Source organism: Pleurodeles waltl, chromosome 10 (assembly GCF_031143425.1).
Source record: "Pleurodeles waltl isolate 20211129_DDA chromosome 10, aPleWal1.hap1.20221129, whole genome shotgun sequence".
Lineage (NCBI taxonomy): Eukaryota > Metazoa > Chordata > Amphibia > Caudata > Salamandridae > Pleurodeles > Pleurodeles waltl.
In genome coordinates this window covers 460241877-460265297 of record NC_090449.1, presented here as the reverse complement: position 1 = coordinate 460265297, position 23421 = coordinate 460241877, and the positions used below count along the sequence as shown (strand labels likewise).

Genomic DNA, 23421 nt, shown 5'->3' with positions numbered 1-23421 from the left:
GGATGTACTAGGATGCCAGAATAGGAACTGTGTTGGGATGTTATAAAACAAAAACAAAAACCCAAACTTTCTGCTCATTTCAGATTATCTATGTGGAAAACTGAACAATGCAGTGATTTGAGAAATGTGAGCCCCATGACACTTGCTCCCTTTCTATCAAAGAATCGCAGAATTGAGCCGTTTGCGACAAGAAAAAAGCATTTTGGTATGTACAGACCCTATTTTGCAATTCGGTAATCTATTTGTCTGAATCGCAAAATAGGTTTGCGAGGTGCAATTAGGAAGGGATGTTTCCTTCCTAATTGCGAGTTGCAGTGTGATGTAGGATTGTTTTGTGACCATGAATGCGGTCACAAAACAATCGCAGTTACCACCAATTTCAAATTGGTGCTAACCCATTCGCAAACGGGAAAGGGGCCCATGGGACCCCTTCCCCTTTGTGAGTGGTAATGAAAATATTTTTTCAGAGATGGCAGTGGTCCCATGGACCACTGCCTGATCTGAAAAAATGAAAAGAAAACTTTTCATTTTCGCTTTTGAAATTCAACCTGTTTTCCTTTTAGGAAAACATGCTGCATTAAAAACAACTGCTTTATTTAAAAGCAGTCACAGACATTGTGACCTGCTGTTCCCAGCAGGCCACCATCCCTGTGAGGGCGGCCATTCCCAATGGGATCGCAAATTGCAGCCTAACTCATGAATATTTATGAGGCAGGTCATTTGCGACCCCATTGGAAATCACTAACAGTGCCATTGACACTGTTGTACATCAGGTTTTGTGAGTCGCAAATTGTGAGTCTCTTAGAGTCGCAATTTGCAACTTGCAATTTGCGACTTGCAAAACCTAATATTCGTACATGTGGCCCTCAGTGTCTTCACGCTTTTTATCCCGAATCTGAAGAGCTCTTGTAAGAATCCACATAAATCTCCCTACTTCCTCATTTTCTTCGAGCCACTGGGGCATTATTTTCCTGTGATTAATGTTCAGGTTGTTTCGGTAAATTTTAAACTCCTGTCCTTGAAAGGATGGACTATTGTCCGTTTTAATCTCTGTGGCTAGCCCCAGAGGTGCAAAACTCTTCAGTGCCGGTTTTAAATACTCGAAAACCATTAACTTCACCAGCTCAACCATTGGAAATTTGGTGTAGCTAGCTATCCATGACCACAGGTGTTAATCTGTTGTCTGGAAAGCTGCCAAACTCTATACTCACAGACAACCATGGCTCCATTGAGCCATCCTCCATGTTCACTGGTGCTGCAGGCGGTTCACCACTGGTGATGATGCAGGATTGGCAGTTTTTCACGGCTTCCTCAACCATTTGCTGTATTCCGGGGAACCACACCTTACTTCGTAGATGTGCTTTGGTTTTTGACACCCCTTGATGGCCCTTGTGTGCTAGTTCCACTGTCCTGGCCCACATACAACAAGGGAACTTGGTGTCCCCGCATTACCATCCCCTCTTCGCTTTCACTCAGCTCAGTTCGGCATCTCCACAACTACGTCCGAGCCTCCTGTTTATCGCAATTAGTTCACGTGCTTTGTCGCAGAAATTTCTCCACTGTTGTCCTTGCAGCACCTCAGCTACTCTTATTAAGCAGCTGTCAGTTTTTGTAGCTTTTGTAAACTCCAGCAAGGATAGTGCTCTGGGACAGGCCATTTCAGTTACCATTTGAACAAAACCCTCAACTCTGGGATCCCCCTTCTGCTGTGTAGTGGGATCAGCTGCCAGAGAATGGCATGAGATCAGCCGGATTCTTCACTCCAGGCTGGTACACCACTTCAAAAGAATATTGTTGGAGTTTATGGCCCACCTCTCGATTCATGGAGGTTCATTCCTGTTAGTGCCTGCAAAGGGTGGCACGAGGGGCTTGTGGTCAGTCACTACCTGAAATTTCTCCTCCAGAGATAGGATAGGATGGCCAGAGTCAATCTCTCAGTCTGCGCATAGTGTGTTTTCACTGTTGTAAGAGCTCTGCCTGTATTGTAATAGTATTTACATAGCGCTTACTACCCAGATGAGGCGCCAAAGCACTTTTCGGCGAGTAGCATGCTACTCTGGAACCCAAGAGGAATTAGTGATGGATTCATATAGGGAAATATGAGTACAGTTTTAGTATTATTATGAGTTAATTTCAGCAGAGGATATGTGAGTTTGTTAGTTGGATTGACTAGAGTAATGGAGGGATAGAGGAGGAAATAATCCATAAGTGTTAATTGGGAGTTTATAGTAATAGGATGAAGCTTGGGATGAGTAAAGGAGAGATGGAGGGAAGAGTCTGTGTAAAGGGTTAGGGAGATCATAGTAGCAAAAGGGGTTTTGGATGAGTCAATGGTGAGATAGATGGGGGAGAATTTAGTAGGGTTGTCTGGGTGATCATGGTAGTAAACTGAGGTTTGGGTCAGCTAGATGTGGAAGAGGAGGGAAGAGCTTAGGCAGGGTTATTTTGGAGATGAAAGTAGTTGAATGTGTTTGGGAGGAGTCAGAGTGCGATGGAGGATAGATTGATAGAGATGATGGGCACCCACTCTTCTTCACACTTCATTTGTAATAACACAGCTCCAAGTCCTGTGGGCCAGCATGCCCAATGAGTTCTGTGCGTCATGTTGGACTGAAATATGCCATGGTGGCATCATGTAATAGTGCCTTCTTAATGTGTCTGAATGTGTAGGGGCCATTTTTGTCCCATTTCACAGAACATCTTTTCTGGCCAAGATTCTCAAGGTTTCAGAAAGCGTGGCCAGATTTAGAATTAACCTGTCACAGTAATTGGCCATCCCCGGGAAGCTCCTGACGTCTGAGGGACCGCCTTCATGATGGTTTTGACTTTTGTTAAGTTGACATGTAAACCCTCTTCTGAAAATTTTTACTCAAAGAATTCTATTTCATTGGTGTAAAATGAACATTTCTGGTGGTGAAGAGTCAATCCTTTTTCTGCCAATCACTGTAGTATCACTCGCAGTCTGGTGTGGTGGTCCGGAAGGGAATCCAAGAAGATCAGGATATCATCACTTACATTTATCCCTCCAATTAGCCCAGCTAATGCTTCCCTTATAGCATCTTGAAAAACTACAAAGACGACACCCTAAGGCTGAGGCTCTTGAATCGCCGCAGCCCCACAAGGGTCCAGAGTCGTTCTGTGCCTATAGGATTCCTCTAGCATCAGTTGATGATATTGTGATTTCAAGTCATTTTTTGATAACCATTTGGCCCCATTTAAATCTGCCACAATCTCATCTATGGTAGGGGTGATGTGCCTCTCTTGTGGATGGCCCTGCTGTGGAATCACATATCAGCCCATAATTGTTTAGCGCCTGGCTGATTGAGCTTCGACACTAAGACCAGTGGTGAGACCCAGGGAGTAGGCCTGGACACTTTCTGTATGACTCCAGCTTGTTCTAGATGCTCCAACTCCCTTTCTATCAGTGGACGAAGATGAAAAGGAACACACCTTTGGTGCAGAGTTACTGGCATAACTGGTTGTCAACATGGAGCTTCACCTCAATGCCATTTAAACATCCAAGTCCCTTGAACAGCTCCAGAAAGTCTTTAATGGTGTTCCCTGCATGAAATTGCTCAATCCGTTGTGCAAACAAACCAAGCTGAGATCTTCTGCCTTGTGGCATCGAATTAGTGTCCCAGTGTTCTCTTGAGTTATGTGAAATTTGGTTCTTGTTTTGGCATTTCCATTCACCACTTCCACCTCGATGACTCCTCACAGTGGAATGGGTTCTGTTCCCCCATATGTGTGTATTCTCACTTTGGTGGGGTTAATCTTAGACTGAGGATCCAACTTGAGAAACTGTTTGGTGTCAATGACATTTACTGATGCCCCGGTGTCAGTGAGGGCAGTAATCTTCACTCCTTTCATGTCTACGTGACAAATGTTGCGGTGGTCTTTTCCTCTGATTGCTTTGTCTGGTGAATTTTATGGTGAACACTTCATCGTCGTCTTCCTCCTCCCACCGATTGTCAGCTGCATCTGTCGTCTGCGTTGCTCCATCCACCCTCTATATGAGCGATAGCTGGCGAACATTCACACTCTTCTTTCTTTTTTGGGGCTGGAATATTCCCTGTGTTAAGGGCTCTGCTGACCTTCACGAAGTGATTGGTCCCACCACACTTCAGGCACTGCTTCCCTTGCACAGGACAACCATGTCGTGTCAGACCATAGCTGCCACACATCTTAGTGTTCCCTTTTGTGAATGTACCTTCTCAGAGTCTTGCTGGGTGCAGTTGCAAAGCCTCCACTCTTTCTTCCTTGAACTTGATCTCACCAGACGACGTAAGGGCCAATGTGTTTTGTGCTAGGACAGATTCCATCTCTCCCACCTGACTGTCAGCTAATTAGTGTGACCAGGCATGAATTAGTATGTCATCTAACGAGATGCCAGGCTGCTGCAAGATAAGCTTCCTGAGTTTGGAGGACAAGCAGCTGTGGATCAGCTGTGCTCTGATCTTGTCCTGTTTGCTTATTCCTGTGCACATGCTTGCCAACTTGCGCAGTTAAGCAAAAAACATTTCCACAGACTCTCCTTCTGCCTGAGTGGCCTGTCTAAGTTTGAACCTCTCAACGTCTGGGTTCAAATGGGGGTCAAAGTGCCTGTTCAGAGCTGCTACAGCTGCATCAAAGTCATTATAAGATATGCTGTTGGGTAAATCCTCAAATATTTTTCTGCAACTCTTTGCCTCCCATGTGTAACATTATAGATTGCTTGACAGCACCATCTGTTTTGCTTGTGGTGCGGAAATAATGTTTTAAACACCAAATCCACTGGTGCCATCGTGACACCACGGTAGCTTGGTCTGCCAGGTGGCTGAAAGGCAGTAAGACAGTGACCAAAGCATTAATGTTAGTTTGCTGTTGCACTGGAAGTGCTTCACATTGTTCTAGCGCTGACATGTGCCTCTGTATAGCGTAGTTGCACGTGCCCGTGATTGATAAGCTTATAAATGTGACCCTTGTTGCCTTTATTTATCCCTGCTTCTTTCACCTGATAGAGTTGTTGTTGCACATGCTTGTGCTTGTTGACATATAAGGTGCCTGTATCACCACTTACAACCCTTATGATGTGGATAATTCCTCCTCTCTGGCCCTTTCTTGACTATTGGGCCCCCTCTGTTATTGACATAGGCCTGCTTAAAGGTCCCCCTTTGTTCCTGGGCCCTTTCACAATCTGCTTTACATATTTTATTAGTTGTAATCTTTCGTTTTTTTTTAATTCAGTGTTCACCACTTGCCCTGTTGTCCCATTTGTATTGCCAATCTTTGTATCTCCTGCAGTGTCATACTTGCTCCTGCCGGCGGCAGCCCTGTACTTGCGTCACAGTAACAAGCTCTTCACGCGCTGTACCTCCATTCGGCCCAAGTAACTGGAGCTCAAATGGGAGAGGCTGGTGGCTGTTCTCAACACAGTGCGTACTATTAGGAGGAGCCGTGCGGCGCTCTGACCTTCCCAAACTCTGCCTCCCAGAGCCACACCCTTCCACCGCTGCACACCGGCTGCCTCGGTACTGGCAATAAGAGAGGTGGGCTCTCTTCTCTTCGTTCATCCTCGTCGCCAATGTGGTGCTTCGGGAAATCGGAACCCTTACTCGATACTGGCCTAGCGTAGGCCTGTCCACAGGCAACAAACTCACACAGAACACTGGGATACGAGTGCTTGCATGGACTGACCTTGAACGGCTAGATCATCTTTATTTATGTCGTCGGGCCACGCACGGCCCTCGGTGTGAATGCACAAATACAATGTAGGGTACTTGTCGGGTGGGTCACTACACATCCATGCCACGGTTCTGCCTATGAGCACTTAGGGCCAGATGTAGCAAGGGTTTTGCGAGTCGCAAACGGCGAAAAACGCCGTTTGCGACTCGCAAAAGCCACTTTGCTATGTTGAAATGCATTTTGCGAGTCGGATCCGACTCGCAAAATGCATTTCCGAATCGCAAATAGGAAGGGGTGTTCCCTTCCTATTTGCGATTCGCAATGGTATGCAATTCCATTTGTGACCGCGTATGCGGTCGCAAATGGAGTCGCAGTTACCATCCACTTGAAGTGGATGGTAACCCATTCGCAAACGGGAAGGGGTCCCCATGGGACCCCTTCCCCTTTGTAAATGGACCCCAAAACATTTTTTCAGGGCAGGGAGTGGTCCAAGGGACCACTCCCTGCCCTGAAAAAACCGAAACAAAAGGTTTCGGATTTTTTGAAATGCAGCTCGTTTTCCCTTAGGGAAAACGGGCTACATAAAAAAAAAAAAAAAAAACTGCTTTATTTAAAAGCAGGTCGCTAACATGGAGGCCTGCTGACTACAACAGGCCTCCATGTTAGCGAGTGCCTATACTCGCAATGGGGCCGCAATTTGCGACCCACCTCATGAATATTCATGAGGTGGGTCATTGCGACCCCATTGCGAGTTGCAGTCGGTGTCTGAGACACCGTACTGCATACCAAATTGCGAGTTGCAATTTGCGAGTCGGAAGGACTCGCAAATTGCAACTCGCAATTTGTTTTTTTCGTACATCTGGCCCTTAGCTCCCTCGAAGTCACCAACTCCGCCAATAAAATACAAGACAGCTAGCTGCCCCAAAATGGATAAAACGGGACACAATGGCGGTAAGCGTGAACTCTATTCACAAAACTAAAAACAGGAAAAAAAAGAGTAAAAGCAGTCATAAAGTTTAAAACAGTTAATCATAAATTCATCAAATACAGTTTTAAAATTGCTAAAATGGCCCAATAGATGCAATGCAAATAACTAGTTCCCCGCATCCCCAGTGCAAAATGCAGCGAATACCGCAATGATGTGCAAGTGCTACTTGCAAGAGTTCAGGGCATCCACACCGCAAGACTACTATTAAGCATTTAGGGCCAGATGTAGGAAACACCTGCGAGTCCCAATGCAGGATGCGGGTCGCAAGGGGGTCGCAAAGGCCCACCTCATTAATATTAATAAGGTGGGTCACAATTTTCGACCCCCTTGCTACTCGCAGCACTCACAGGGATGATGGCCTGCTGGAGACAGCAGACCACCATGTCTGTGACTGCTTTTAAATAAAGCAGTTTTTTTTTTGTAATCCAGCCTGTTTTCCTTAAAGGAAGACGAGATGCATTACAAAATGAAAAAAATGAAACGTGTCAGTTTCATCAATGTTTTCAAGACCATTCACAAAGGGGAAGGGGTCCCATGGGGACCCCTTCCCTTTTGCAAATGGATTACCATTGGCAATCCTGCATCGTGCTGCAACTCGCAAATAGGAAGGGGAACGCCCCTTCCTATTTGCAACTCGCAGTCCCGTTTTGCGAGTCGGTTACAAGGTGACCGACTCGCAAAATGGGAATGGGCATCGCGATGTGGGTTTTGCGCGTCACAAACTGCGATTTTCGCTGTTTGCGACGCGTAAAACCCTTTCTACATCTGGCCCATAGTTCTTCTCCCATGGCTTCAGTCCGAAAGTGCATTTCTGCACAGAGAAGAGCGCGCTGTGCTGCCAAAACGTTATAGCATAGCCCTGGGATCTCCAAGTAGAAGAATTCAAAAGCCATGGTAAAAATGATGATCGTCCTCCACAATCACCTCCACTGGCTACCTTTCTTTTGATTGGGACTTGCATTTCTGTGAATCTAGTTCACATTATTCTAATTGGGTACAAATAATTACATTGATTCTCTTTTGTTGTATGTTATCAATGGGGTCTTCCAACAATGTCCTATTGAATCATTTGTCTTTGGAAATGCTTGGACATGGATATGGTAATACTTGGATACCTATGGGGTGGATTTATGGGAGTAATGGGGTATATTGTTTTGTGATATTCATGTTATTAAAATGGTGCTCACTGCCATACCTGCTTTAATGTGCATGGTTAATATTTTTGAGTTAAAATATGACCCATGATCTATGCCTGTGTGGTTTAATATTCCTTAATGCACCAATAAATATATATTTAGAAATAAAGAAAAAGTTGTTGAACTCTGCATGGTAGGGAGCACGTATAATGACCATGAATTTAATAAAGGGGTACACTGTGCTGTCTTTAAAACATGCCACAAGGAGCAATAACTTCTGAATCAGTCTGAACTGAGGGTGACCTTCCTGGTGGAGACATTGACGTCTTGCATATCCCCTAAAAGAGTGACAGCTTCTCAGCTGGGAACACTGAGAGCGGAGGTGGAGGGGATTTCAACACTTGGGACTCTGCGACAAAGGGTTTGGACCCCCCCAAAAGTAACACAATCACTACAACTGAAGCATCAAAGGATTCAGCGGAGCTGCTTTGTGTCCTAACACAGACTGTCATAACCAGCTCACACCATGGAGAGGCATTCTAGGTTAGGTTGAATGATGACTTGCCACAGGAGCAGCATGGTGAGGCAGCAAAGGGATGCAAACTCTTGCAGATGCAACCTAATTTGCTTACCATGAAGGTCAGGGACAAAACTGAACTGCTGTTTACAAGCCATTGCATGCCTCAGGAAAGGGCAAAACATTTCCCAATTCTATTCTAAAGGGAAAGGCATATGTCAGTGGTGTCACATTGAAGCAACTCTTAATAAATCCAAGAGTGGGAGCTGAGGGGGATAATATCCTAAGTGGGCACTAAGACACAGTTGGACAAGAACATTATGAAGGGTGCATACCTATGTTCTAAATGCCACAGAACTCCTATTGAGAAGCACATTAATGTTGTTTTATATTAACATTTTATTGCAATTTTTCATGTTAACCACAAAACCATTTCCTTGCTCAAGATGAATACCAGTACACATTGCATCACTGTCGTCCTGTGGTCCAGGAGAAGGTCTGGCACAGTAACCTTACCATTGTTATGATCTCTCCCCTGAGTTTCATCTTAGGTTATTAAGCCGTGATAGTCCCTCCATTTTTTCTTGATCTTTTCATGTTTGCGGGGGCATCCCCTGGCTTTGTGAATGGTTTCCTGAAGTTTGCCACACGAATGCAGCCCTGCGTCCAGGCCTCGACCGAGGGGGCCATTGGAGAAGTCCATTTGGGGACAATTTCCCTTTTGGCTATTAACGTGCCCAATCCAACTAATGTCCTGTCCCCCAGACCATCTCAAATTGCCAAGTATACCAAGCAGAGCAATCCTTGGTTCAGTGTCAACAGTCAACATCCACCACAACAGATAGAACAGCAACATATTAATATTACCTCATTAGAAGAACTGGCGGGGAAGAACAGCAACATATTAATATTAACTCATTAGAAGAACTGGCGGGGAAGTCAAATTAATCCACCTTGGGATGGAGCAATTACGGGCAAATTTGAAGAGGGAACACACAAGGAATTGGTGGATTTACAGCGGGAGTATGATACACCAAAGGAGCATTTCCTCCTCAATGGCTCCATAACCGTGTTTCCTCTTCATTACTGTGGCACTGCAGAAAATATGGAAAGTGGGCCAAAATGACCCACCCATACACCACAGTTTGAGACTGATCTGCAATAATGATGGCAGGTATTAAGCTGTTACATTAATACACCGGGTGCTAACAGAAAAAAAACAAAATGATATGGATATTGTGATACAAGAACACTGTGGACAAAATATTGAAGACCAAACTATTGAAAGGTAAGTGCATATAGAGGAAGTATAGATTTACTATTCGTGACACCACTTCTAGATATCTTGAAGACATTTATATTGTCTTGCTATAAATATATATATATAGAAAAGGACGAGGACGGGGCGAAAGAAAAACAAACGCACAAGAAGGGGACAGAGGGGGAATTCAAAGAAACACCAGAGCGAAAACCGCAACATTATTCAAGAATTAAATGTGATAAATCTCTCTGATAGAGTAATGTCATCACAAGAAGAGTCCCTATTGAAAAAAGGCCTACATTTTTGTCCTGCCATCGACATTGACTTAGTACAGACACAGATTGACTTATACAAATACATACGGAAAATCAAATTGGCAAAGTTTCACAGAGATGCAAACCTGATTAGTAAAACAAGTATCACCATGCCAACTTATGAATTAACAGTACAAGATAAAGATACCTTAATGACTTTAATAAATCTGGATTGCACGCAAGAGGAAGAGCCGATTAGCGAATTACAGGCGATAATACCATTAGTAGCAGGCCTAACTAAAAAAAGACCTAGGTCCAAGTTTTGTCCAGCATTACCAGCAGGAAATAAAATTGATTTATTTGCTGAAATTGTTGTTGATGACTTGTATAAAACAGAATGGATTCGTGGCAAAAACAACTTGACAAAAACTGAAGTACAAATTTTGCGTGATTTACAAAAAGATGAAACTTTAATAATTAAACACGCAGATAAAGGCGGGAATATTGTAATTCAAGATAAAAACAGATATGTACAGGAGGCAATGCGACAACTATCAGATGAAACTTATTATCAACCCATAAATAGCAATCCTACGAAACATGTGGCAGTTCAGATTCAAACATATTTACAAAATTGGATAGAACATGGCCTCATTAATCAAGAGGAGGCTAAATACCTGACAGTTGAACACCCGGTCACTCCCACAATTTATTTTCTTCCCAAAATTCACAAAGATCCCAAAAATCCACCTGGGAGGCTAATAGTTTCAGCGAATCAATCTTTATTGGAACCTATATCAAATTATATTGATTTCTTTTTAGCACCAGTGGCATGTAACTTAAATTCATATTTGAAAGACACAGGGGATTTATTGAGACATTTGGATGGCATTCCGTGGCAGGACTCATATAAGTTGATAACAATGGATGTCATTTCACTATACACCAATATTGAACATCAGATTGGCATCCAGGCATGTAGTCACTTTCTGAGCCAAATAAATATTCATTTTGCCCAACATAATGAAATGCTTTTAGAAATGATCCATCTCTGCCTTACCAATAATTTATTTCAGTTTGACCAGCAGTTATTTTTACAGATAAAAGGTACAGCCATGGACTTTTCCTTTTCTCCAAATTTTGCAAACTTAACAATGGGCTGGTTTGAACAGAGAATAGCATGGGCCGAAGAAAATGAAAGATTCCAGCAGAAAGTCATTAGCTGGTTAAGATTCATTGATGATTTATTTCTAATTTGGGATGGCACAGAAATTGAATTTAAGGAATATTTTAATGTTTTGAACAATACTGTTGCCAAACTGCAATTCACTTATGAAATCAGTGACACACGAGTGACGTTCCTGGATACAGAAATCTATATAAGGGAAGGAGAGATACATACCACATTACACAGAAAAGCTACTGCCACAAATTCAGTGTTACATGCCAATAGTTTTCACCCACACAATACTAAATGGAACATACAATATGGCGAATTCTTACGGATAAAAAGAATTTGTTCAGAATCTGGAGAATTTGCTAAACATATGAAGGCCTCAGAAGAAAGATTTATCTCCACACAATATCCCAGGAAATGTATTAATAAGGCAAAACAGCGAGTGGAAAAGATTTCGAGAACAGAATTAGTTCATAAAAAAACTTCTGTGTTGGAAGGTCAATCGGAGGATCCTATACGTTTCATCACAACATACTCCAATAATGTCTCCCAGTTACGGAAGATTCTAACCAAACACTGGTCTATTCTCCAATTGGATCCTATAGTAAAGGAGATTATGGGAGACTTTCCTCGAATGACTTTTAGAAGAGCACCAAATTTGCGGGAAAGAATCACGAAAAGTCACTTTAGCTCTCGGAAAAGGGGCAACTGGCTCAAAAAAACAGGTTTTTGGAAATGTGGCAATTGCAAGGCTTGCAAAATTGCGAAAAACACTAAGGAATACACCATGGGTAATGGTGTCACAAAAAGCATTAAACAACATATCACTTGTAAGAGCCGGTTCACAGTATATGTTATTGAATGCCCCTGCGGTTTAAAGTATGTTGGGAGCACCATATGTGAAACAAAGAAAAGGATCCTTGAACATATTCGTGCCATCGTCAACACAGACAGAAGTTATGCCACGGCTAAGCATATGGAGTTGGCACATGATAGCCAATGGGAAACAATGACTTTTTATGAGATTGACCATGTCCCCATAAGTGAACGAGGAGGGGACAGAGAAAAGAGACTACGACAATTGGAGTCTAAACACATCTTGGAGATTCGAACCTTGACCCCTCGGGATGAATCAGGATGAGGAGTTATTTGTACATTTGTAATTTTACATGGCAGCCATTGCAAATAATCATAAAACACTGTTTTTTCTATTTTCTATTTTCTATTCTGTAGCACTTGCAGCTAATATTCAGTTTGGTTAATATTTTAGTTTTTTTATTATGGGGGGAGACACGGTCAGTATGTCACATACGCACATTTATGAGGTGTATCAACATATTGGTTAAATTGGTTTTGTTTTGCGGTAACTACAACTCCCAGAATGCAGCATTATAAGTTTATAGTGCACTAGTTAATAACTGAATTTATTTGGAAATTATGGGTGAGTTTTAGTTGTGTAGACCGCAGTTATTAAACTTAACAAGCAGAGAGAAGCAGCTTCTAAGTGCATTTAAAAATATGTTGAGCCTTAATAAATTGTTATCTGTAGATATAAATGTGGAAACAGAAACCCCCTACCGGAAATGCCCGTGATCAAGGTCTCTCTGACCGGAACGCGTAGGGCAGGTGATTGTTGAGCTGTAAACGAAGTTAACGGAGCCTGAATAAATGAATTTTGTGAAATAAGAGATCCTGGAGTGCGGTCGTTCGTGTAGTATTTCATGAATGTTGTTGATATATATATATATATATATATATATATATATATATATATATATATATAGAGAGAGAGAGAGAGAGAGAGAGAGGTATAGAAAATCTGTATTTACTGACCTTTCAATGTTTCAGCTTCAGTATTTTGTCCTCATTATTTCTATATGACAATATTCTATCTCGATACGCAGGGGGCCCATGCTTTCTTGACTTGCTGAGAGACAGGCGGGGGAGGACACATATAGGGTTATCAGCAAAATAGAGTGGGGAAGAATACCAAAAATCTCTCGGACTGCTAATTTAAAGCTGATATATTTCTACCACATACATAAGTTTAAATCCCCCCAAAAAAAGAATAAAGAGAATATTTGGAAGCCAAATGTCTTAGATAGGAGGAAGAGGACGCAGATCTCTTCCATATGGTTTTAGCATATCCGGCACATTTAGGTTAATGGAGGCCAGTGATTAACATGACCAACACAGCAACAGATAGGACTCTTTCCAATGCATGCACGATCTGTATGTTGGGAACATAACCAAGAATTGAATCAAATAAAGAAACAAGTTGATTTGTAGACCTATTGCTGCTTTTTGGTATGCAGAATCTGGAAGTCAGTAAATGGCCTTGATATTTAGCTGTGATAGAGAGAATTGCCTAAGTGAGAGGACACAAGGGAGCAAAGCAAGGAATTAGAACGATTTAAGTAGCAAGAGCATGGGACAACATAACAACATTGATCCCTGCCTTAGAAAAAGACTAAGGCCCTCATTACGACTTTGGCGGTCTTCAAAACCCCTGCGTGCCAGGAGACTGCCAGTTCTGGCGGTCTCCCGCCCACCTTATCACAGGAAATGCCGGATTTCTGCCACACTTTGGGCAGAAATCCAGCAGAAGTCATCCTGGCGAACAAGAGGTGCGGTGGTGGTTCCACCACCAGCCCCGCCAGTAGGACACCTCCCACCATTTTATGGGCCATAATACGGCCTGGCGGTGTCCTGCTGGCAGTGTGCTGTCGGCTGTAGAAGCGCCCCTTCCCTGCTGGACAGCCTTCTCCCAGGAACAGGTATGGGAATCGTCTGACAGGGGAGAGGGGGTGGAAGGGTGGGGTGTGTTGTATGTGCGTGTATGAGTGTGGTGTCTGCGTGCATGCATGAATGTGTGAATGTATGGTTGTATGCGTGTCTGAATGTTGAAGTGAGTGCATGTCTGCATGTAAGTGTATGCATGTGAGTATGCGTGTTTGGATGGGTGTGAGTATACGTGCTTGAATTAGTGTATGAATGTTGTGAATGCGTGTATGGATGCGTGCTTGAATGCATGTATGAATGTTGTTGTGAATGCGTGTATGGATGCGTACTTGAATGCGTGTATGAATGTTGTGAATGTGTGTATGGATGCGTACTTGAATGCGTGTATGAATGTTGTGAATGTGTGTATGGATGCGTGCTTGAATGCGTGTATGAATGTGTGTACGGATGCATGAGTGGATGCGTGTATGTAAGTGTAGGTGAAAGGGTGTATGCATGGTGTGTGTGGGTGTCTGTGTACATGTATGCAGGGAGGACGGTTGGGGGGTGCTGTGGCTGAAGTGGGGGTAGGGGGCACTGTGGCTGAAGGGAGGGTAGAGGGGGTCTAGTGCTTGCTGGTGGAGGGGTGCCGTCTACCAGTGACAGGGAAGAATTTCCCTGTCACCGGTAGCCATTCCGCCATGGTTTTCGTGGCAGTGGTACCCTCGCAGAAACCATGGTGGAAAGGCGGCTCCTATTACCGCCGGCGGTCTTCTGTGGACCACCGGCACAGAGATGATCATCTCCAGCCCGGCGGTTCTGACCACCATGGTGGTATGAGTGGAGATGTGGCGGGTTGGCAGAGGCCAACATGCCACACTCATAATGTGGCGGTCTGCACCACCAACCAGTTGGTGGTGGGACCGACACATTTACCCTGGCGGTCAAAAGATCGCCAGAGTCAAAATGAGCCCCTAAGGGCCTGATTTAAATCATGATGGTATTACTGCCATCCCGCTGCGACGGTGGACCCAAGTACTCAGTGAAATGGACAGAGTTTCGACCTCCGTATTTAGATGTATCGCTACAGAACCCCTGACCACCTTCTTAGCCGTGAGGCTTATGCACTCTTGGGGACCATATTTAGATGTTACAGTCTTGCAGGAATTGTTCTGAAAGCGGATTGCTGATGTAGAGAGACCGTTACAGGAGCCAATGTACATTTTACAATGGCAGTGGCCAGGGCAACAAGGCAAGTAACACTCACCCTATGGGAATTAGCCATGTATATCCACCTGCATTACACAACACACTACATGCACACCATGATCCATTGCCATTCCACCACAACACAACACATTCATGCAGAAAGCACACAATTCCATACATACTAAAACACAACATAAACACTGTTAGACTTGGCATCCTTGGCGTGGTCTCCCCTAATTTCTGCCTCTGTTTCCCAGGTTGTTGATATGTGCTGGTCTCTGTTTTTGCTGTTTTAATACTCTGGGCACTTTATAACTGCTATCCAGTGCTAAAGTGCAAGTGCCCCTATGTAAAATGTATGTGTAATTGGATTTCCATGATTGCCATAATTTATTTACTAGTAAGTCTGTAATACAGTGCACTAGATGTGCCCAGGGCCTATAAATCAAATGCTACTAGTAGGCCTACAGCACTGGTTATGCTACCCAAATGAGTAGCCATGTAAACATGGCTCAGACTTGCCATTACAGTGACTGTGTGTGCAGTTTTAAACTGCCAATTCGATTTGGCAAGTGTACCCACTTGCCAGGCCTAAAACTTCGCCTTTCTTAAATGCAAGGCACCCCTAAGGTAGGCCCTTGGTAGCCCCATGGGCAGGGTGCAGTGTATGTTTAAGGTAGGACATTTACTAATGTGTTTTATATGTCCTGACAGTGAAATACTGCCAAATTCGGTTTTCAATGTGCAAGACCTATCTCTCTCATAGGTTAACTTGGGGGCTGCCTTTAAATATTATTCAAGTGCAGATTCACTCACACCTGAAAGGGCTGTGCCTGCCCTCACACAATGCAGCCTCCATCCCCTGGTGTGTGATTGGGGCCTGGCCTGGGCAAGGCAGGATCTTACAAACAAGAGAGTCTTTCATTTGAAGTTTGCCTACTTCAAAGGCAGAAAGGGGTATAAGTACTGGTCCCAAAAACCCTGAAAATGAGATTACTTCAAGATCACTTCTAGATTGAAGAGGAACCTCTGCCAAGGAGAAGAACTGAAGAGCTGAGGAGAAGTGCTGCCCCTGCCTGTGATGGTGCTTTGTTGGGCTATCCTGCAGTTCCTGCTTCTGTCTGTGAAAGGGGACAAAGATTGGACTTCTTTGTGCATTCCTGCTTGAGAAGAATCTCCAAGGGCTTGAACTGAGCTTCCCTTGTGTTGTTTGAAGTCTTAGGGCCATCAAAGACTTCCCCTGCCAGCACCTGAACTCTCTGCTGCGAGTCCTGCCCTGCCAAGTGGTGCCCTATCCAGTCCCTGGTCCCTTGGAAGGTGAAGTTGGCAGACAATAACTGAAAATCCATGCACAGAACGCCGTGCAGGGAAATTTACGACACACGTTCTGTAATGTGGCTGATAAACGACGCACCACTGGCTTCGCGGCTGAAATCGATGCTCCACCTGCATCGTGGCTGGAAGAGCGACGCAATGTGGCTGGAGAAATGATGCACCACACCCGCTTATGGAGGCTGATAACGATGCAAACCCCACACAGCAGCTTTATTTTTTACGCTAACCAGGTACTTTGTGTATCAACAGCATTCTTACTGTTTTCTAAGGCTTAAGACTCTAAGGGCCACATGTACGAAGATCCGGTTTTCCGACTCGCAAACTGTGAGTCTTAGCAACTCGCAATTTGCTAATCGCAAAACCGGATGTACAGCAGTGTCAATGACACTGTCTGCGATTCGCAATAGGTTCGCAAATTACCTATCTCATGAATATTCATGAGGTAGGTCGCAATTTGCGACCCCATTGGGAATGGCAGCACTCACAGGGATGGTGACCTGCTGGTGTCAGCAGACCACCATGTCTGTGACTGCTTTTAAATAAAGCAGTATTTTTTGTTTTTTAAATGCAGCCCATTTTCCTTAAAGGAAAACAGAATGCATTTTGAAAACAAAAATGAAAAGTTTTCTTTTAATTTTTTCAGAGCAGGCAGTGGTCCGTGGGACCACTGCCTGCTCTGAAAAAAATGTTTTACGCATGCATTCACAAAGGGAAAGGTCCTGTGGTGACCCCTTCCCTTTTGCGAATGGGTGAGCACCAATTTGAAATTGGTGCGAACTGCGATTGTTTTGCGACCGCATTCGTGGTCACAAAACAATCATACATACCATTTAGATTCTGTATTAGGACGGGATACCCTGGACACAACCCTTCCTAATACCGAATCGCAAAACCCAAACTGCGATTCGGTAACTAGTTACCGAATCACATGTTGGGCTTTGTACATCCCAAAGGGCAGATGTACGAAGATCCGGTTATGTCACTGTCTGTGATTCGCAATGGGGTCGCAAATGACCTACCTTATCAATGTTCATGAGGTAGGTCGCAATTTGCGACCCCATTGGGAATGGCGGCACTCACAGGGATGGGGGCCTGCTGGTGTCAGCACACCACCATGTCTGTGACTGCTTATAAATAAAGCAGTATTTTTTCTTTTGGAATGCAGCTTGTTTTCCTTAAAGGAAAACGTAATGGATTTCAAAAACAAAAACAAAAAGTTTTCTTTTCATTTTTTCAGAGCAGGCAGTGGTCCGTGGGACCACTGCCTGGTCTGAAGAAATGTTTTTGCGTGCATTCACAAAGGGGAAGGGGTCCTATTGGGACCCCTTCCCTTTTGCAAATGGGTTAGCACCAATTTGAAATTGGTGGTAACTGCGATTGTTTTGTGACCGCATTCGCAGTCACAAAACAATTGTACATACCATTTAGATTCGGTATTAGGAAAGGACGCCCTTGACACGCCCCTTCCTATTACCGAATCGCAAAACCCAAGCTGTGATTCGGTAACCAGTTACCGAATCACATGTTGGGCGTTGTACATCCCAAAGGGCAGATGTACGAAGATCCAGTTTTGCGACTCGCAAACTGCGAGTCACAAAACTGGATGTACAACAGTGTCAATGACACTGTCTGTGATTCGCAATGGGGTCGCAAATGACCTACCTCATCAATATTCATGAGGTAGGTCGCAATTTGCGACCCCATTGGGAATGGCAGCACTCACAGGGATGGTGGCCTGCTGGTGTCAGCAGACCACCATGTCTGTGACTGCTTTTAAATAAAGCAGTATTTTTTTTTTTAAATGCAGCTCGTTTTCCTTAAAGGAAAACGTAATCGATTTCGAAAACAAAAACAAAAAGTTTTCTTTTCATTTTTTCAGAGCAGGCAGTGGTCCGTGGGACCACTGCCTGGTCTGAAGAAATGTTTTCTCATTTTTTCAGAAAGGGGAAGGGGTCCCATTGGGACCCCTTCCCTTTTGCAAATGGGTTAGCACCAATTTGAAATTCGCAGTCACAAAACAATTATACATACCATTTAGATTTGGTATTAGGAAGGGACGCCCTTGACACGCCCCTTCCTAATACCGAATCGCAAAACCCAAACTGCGATTCCGTAACAGAGCTAATTTAAAGTAACAAACCAACGTACACAAGTAATTCATAATGCTTACCTTCAAGTCCGGCGACGACCAGGTTGTGTGTCCTCCGTGGTCCAGTGACGGCAGCAAGGGCTGGTGGAAACGGGAGAAAAGGAACGTAAAACCGCTAGTGCCACCAAAGCATCACTTTTTGTGACGCTTTGGTAGCGCTGTGCACTGTGCCATATTTCAAGGCAGTGTTAAGCCACTTTTTGTGGCTTGACGCCACCATGTAAATACGTCACCTTCACACGCAGCACTTTGTGTGTAAGGGGCATGCAATGGGTGTTTCTGTGGGCCCGTTCCACAGCAATAACCATTGTATTTTGACGCTGCCCCAGATTTACACAATATCGTAAATCTATGGCAGCGCCAAAATCTAATGCCACCCCGGGGTGGCGTTAGCATGGCGCAACGAGGAGAAATGCTTTCATTTCGCCTCACTTTTTGCTCTTTTTCTGTGTACTGCATTCTGCAGCACACAGAGAAAGAGCAAAACACAATTGAAGATTGTTATTGTGCAGGAAGATGTCCCCTCCTGTACCAAATAAATCTCCCCTGAAAAGCAGCCATCCGTGCACCATGGGGCGCAACGATGGCTGCATTGGTGCTAGGCAGCTAATTTAGGATCGACGTAGGGAGAAACATAGGGATGCACCATATTTTTGTAACTACGGCGCATCGCCGCTTTTTAGAAATGATGCAGAGCAGCACTGCCAATTGTGGGGCAGCAGACGCCACTTCTAGTAAATATGCCCCATGGTGTCATAGGAGGCACACAAGTAAGCACAAGGAAACCAGTTGCAGCTTTTGCACCGTCACGTGAAGTGAGAGACGTGTCATACAAGCATAGGCCTTTTGGCAATCTGAGAAATAACTAGTCTTGGGAAGACTTTCATCGGAGCCACTAGAGACTCCATATATTTAGATATATTTGCACTAAGGAAGGACCCTACAGTAATTGAGGGTAACATCCTGTTGGAAAATGGGTTATTGGTAGGGCAGGTAGGTACCTACACCTAGCAACAAGCCACTAACCTCCACATAGGTACAGTTAGGTCTCAGTAAATGAATCCCAGCTCAACCCTTGGTAGCTTGGCAACGAGCGTCAAGGCTTAACTTAGGAGACAAAGTATAAAGCATTCAAATATCACAAAACAGTAATTAAATAAAACACAGGAAACAGTTTAAAAATCCAAAACCAATTTATAAAAATAGTTTATATTTTTATCTTTAAAATGACACAAAAACTATTAAAATCGGTTCAGGGGAACCGGAGATATGAATTTTTAAAGAATTATTATTTTTCTAGCGCTTAGAAACAAAAAGCGCCAATCGGGTCATCTGGTTGCACCAGGACCGGGGCAAAGTCAAACTTTCAGGCCGACCGCGATGGAGCCCTGCTCGGCTACAGGTCGCGGGAGGCCTCGGTTAAAAATTTACCTTCTGACTTAGTCTTTATTTTGAAGTTTTTCTTCACCGGGACGAACCTGCCAGTTGAATCCGACCTCGATGGAGCCCTTGTCCGGATACGTGATGTGGGTTTCCTCGGTGGAGACTTTTACCTTCGGACTTAGTCGTTTTTTCGAGATGAAAATCCTTCGACCGGGGTAAACCTGGATCTTGATCCGACGTCCATGGAGCCCTTCTCGGATACGATGGCTGGGAGGTCCCGGTCAACTTTTTACGTTCGGACTTAGGGGGTGATTCTAATTCTGGTGGGCGGCGGAGGCCGCCCGCCAGAATTCCGCCCCCATAATACCGCTCCGCGGTCAGAAGACCGCGGAGGGTATTATGAGTTTTTCCCTGGGCTGGCGGGCGGTCTCCAAAAGACCGCCCGCCAGCCCAGGGAAAAACTCCCTTCCCACGAGGATGCCGGCTCGTAATCGAGCCGGCGGAGTGGGAAGGTGCGACGGGTGCAGTAGCACCCGTCGCGTATTTCAGTGTCTGCAAGGCAGACACTGAAATACCTTGCGGGGCCCTCTTACGGGGGCCCCTGCCGTGCCCATGCCATTGGCATGGGCACGGCAGGGGCCCCCAGGGGCCCCGCGACCCCCCCTACCGCCATCCTGTTCATGGCGGCTTTCCCGCCATGAACAGGATGGCGGTAGGGGGGGTCAGAATCCCCCATGGCGGCGCAGCAAGCTGCGCCGCCATGGGGGATTCTGAGGGCAGCGGTAAACCGGCGGGAGACCGCCGGTTTACCCTTTCTGACCGCGGCCAAAGCGCCGCGGTCAGAATGCCCTGCGGGGCACTGCCGGCCTGTCGGCGGTGCTCCCGCCGACCCTCGCCCCGGCGGTCGAAGACCGCCGGGGTTAGAATCAGCCCCTTAGTCTCTTTTTTGGATGTTTTTCTTTACCGGGACAAACCACGAAGTCAGGCCGGGTCGCGGTTGAGGCAAGCCGGCTAGAATTTCCGCGGCGGGTCGGTCCCTCTCTGGAGCTTTTTTCCAAAAATTCTCAAATCTTTTCCAAACTTCTGGGGCTTCACCCAGATGTTCTTTTAAGGTTCTTTTGGGGTCCACAGCTCACCCAAAGGGTCGAGAAGTTCTGTGATGGTCCTTGGGGGGTGCGGACTTCCACTCCCAGAATGCACCTGGCGCAAACTCTTTTTTGGCCACTGGACAGTGGTCAGCTGGTCGCTTTCTTCAGGAGTTGGTGCAGGGGACTCTGGTTTAGCAATTTTTCACCTGTAGCAAACAGGGAGTCCCTCCTTGAACCAGTTGAAGCCAGGCAAAGTCCTTCTTGTGGTGAAGCCCAAGTGTGCAGCTTGTGCAGTCCTTCTGAGTGCAGATTCCAGGTGCAGGCCAGGGGTCCAGCAGGGCAGTCCTTCTTCTTCTTTAGTTCCTTTCTTGTTGAATTCTGGAGGGGATCTGAGGCGTGGGTGCAGGTCTGCCAGTTTTATCCTTGCTCCTGGGTGAAAAGCAGGGGGGCCCTGGTTCTCCAATCAGGGACAGGGTCGTCCCCCTGTGATGACCACTTCCTGGGAAGTGTGGCAAAAATCCATCCCAGACATCCCAACAGTCTCTAAAAATCCAACATGGATGAATCTGATTTTTGGAGGTTACATCTGGCTGAGCCCACCCACTGGTGTGGCTAAAAATCATAAACACACCCCTCTCCTGCCCTCTCCTAATCTAATCAAGGGGGCACCTAATTGTCTGGGGTTGCAGGATGTGGGGGTGTTGCTGGGTGCTCCAAATGTCCTTCTCTGCCTTTGAAGACCAGTTTGGCCGCCCTCCCCCTTCCTGCCTCACCATCTGCTGAGGGGAGATTCTCTCCCCCAAGCACATTCCTTTGTGTGAAGTCAGGCCACTTCATACCTCATCAAGGCAGCCTGGCAGAAGCTGCTGCAGGCTGGCCAATCAGAGCACAGCAGCAAAAACAATGCAGAGCTGAAATTGGCAACTTTTTAGGTAAAGTCTAAACTTTTTACCTGAACTAGTTATATTAAATCCAACAACTGGAAGTTGTAGGATTTATTACAACAATTAATTTGATACCAAATTCTTGGTATGCAACATTTAAGGAGACTTTAAAATTTAAAATAAAGTCTGCCCATTCTAGCCTATGAAGGCCATTTACTTCAATGAGGGAAAAACGAATTTGGCTGTTTTTACCTCACCAGGGCTTATAAATCTATTTTTATAAAGTCCCTGCTTATAGTTACATGGCACCCAGCCCTAGGGGCACATAGGGCACACCTTAGGGGTGACTTATATGTAAAAATAAGGTAGTTTAAGACTTTGGAAGTACCTTTAATTCCAAAGTCGAATTTGCATATAACTTTAATTTAAAAGCAGCCAGCAAGGCAGGCTTGCTTTTAAAATGACACTGGGCACCTCAGCAATGCACCTAGGTGTGCACCACCTATGCTGTGGTCCCTAAACCTACATGCCCTACCATATACTAGGGGCTTATAGGTAGCTTAACTTAGCCAATTATAATTAGCCTAATTTGCATATCCATTTTACACAGAGCAATCAATCAATCAATCAATCAATCATAGTATTTATAAAGCGCGCTATGTACCCGTCAGGGTTTCGAGGCGCTGAGAGGGGGGGGGGGGGGAGCGCTGCTGATTTAGCGGTCGAAGAGCCAGGTCTTGAGGAGCCTTCTGAATGCGAGGAGGTCCTGGGTCTGGCGAAGAGATGTGGGGAGAGAGTTCCAGGTCTTGGCGGCGAGGAAGGAGAAGGATCTGCCGCCGGATGTCTTGCGCTGGATTCGGGGTACGATGGCGAGGGCGAGGTTGGCGGATCGGAGTTGACGTGTTGGAGTGTAGAAGTTAAGTCTGGTGTTGAGGTAGGAGGGTCCGGTGTTGTGAAGTGCCTTGTGAGCGTGGGTCAGGAGTTTAAAGGTGATCCTCTTGTCTACCGGGAGCCAGTGGAGTTCCTTTAGGTGAGGGGAGATGTGACTTCGGCGGGGTATGTCGAGGATCAGTCGGGCGGAGGCATTTTGGATGCGTTGGAGTCGTTTGATGTCTTTGGTTGGGATGCCTGTGTAGAGTGCGTTGCCGTAGTCAAGTCTGCTGCTGACGAGGGCCTGGGTCACCGTCAGAGCACAGGCCCTGGGACTGGTTAGCAGTACCCAGGGCACCATCAGAGTCAGGAAAACACCAGCATAAAGTGGAAAATGGGGGCAAAATGTTATGGGGCCTCTGCAATCAGCCCTAGTTTCTCACACATCCTAGAAAGAAAGAGTTTTTGGCAATTAGCTGACCCCTGCAGCGTGACTTGAAGGATTAGAGGCAGCCCCCATAACTGCTGTGCACTGTCAAAATGGCCCATCCACCAGGGGTGCACAGCTCGGGACCACCCAGAGCAGTGCACCTAGCCCATTTGGAATACGTGAAGGCTGCAGAGGTCCATAACTAGAATAAAAGTTACAGGATCTAACTGGGTAAGATAACTCAGTTTTATAAAGCACCTGTTGCAATGATTGGTTTGTAACATGGGGTAACAAATTGCATTCTCAAGAGCATTGTTCCCTCGTGTAATGTTCATGTCGCTTTTTTGTATGTGTA

General features: G+C 45.3%; 1 protein-coding gene across 1 annotated transcript in view; it reads left to right on the top strand.

Moving 5' to 3' along the window:
• Positions 1-23421, top strand: part of ASB10 (ankyrin repeat and SOCS box containing 10) — a 943773-nt gene that overhangs the window by 300702 nt on the left and 619650 nt on the right. The window lies entirely within an intron of this gene.